Below are 535 nucleotides of genomic sequence, written 5' to 3' on the forward strand. Positions count from 1 at the left end.
CAGGTCTCTCTGCCTCAGTCTGCTACTCTTTCTGTTTTCATCTTCTGCTCCGTATTTTTCTGCCTGCCTCCTCTTCTTCTGTGTCTGTGAGTATACCTCTGATCTTATCTCCTTCTCTGTCACATACCCTCTTCCTTCAGTCTTGCACTGCCCCTCTCTCCCTTTCTCTGTAGTTATCTGCGTTTCGCTGTCTAGTTTTCCCTGTCTCTGGGGCTCTCTCCCTCCTTCCCTCCCTCCCTCCCTGCCGCCACGCTCTCCTCTCCTCTCTCTCTCCCTCCCTCCCTCTCTCTCTCTCCCCCCCTCTCTCTACTCTCTCTCCTCTCTCTCTCTGCACCCCCATCCCTCCTCCCCTCTCTCCCTCTCCCTCTCTCTCTCTCTCCCCCTCTCTCTCGCTCCCTCTCCCCCCCTTCCTCCTGCTAGCATTTGCTGCCTCCGTTTTTACCTGATGCTCATAGGAAGTTTAGAGAAATAGGAACGTGGAAAGATTCAGAGTAGAATCACAAGCAATATTATGCTTCAAATGGAACATTTTCCC

Source organism: Otolemur garnettii, unplaced genomic scaffold, assembly GCF_000181295.1.
Source record: "Otolemur garnettii isolate 467f Iridium unplaced genomic scaffold, OtoGar3 scaffold00022, whole genome shotgun sequence".
In the NCBI taxonomy this organism is placed as follows: Eukaryota; Metazoa; Chordata; class Mammalia; order Primates; family Galagidae; genus Otolemur; species Otolemur garnettii.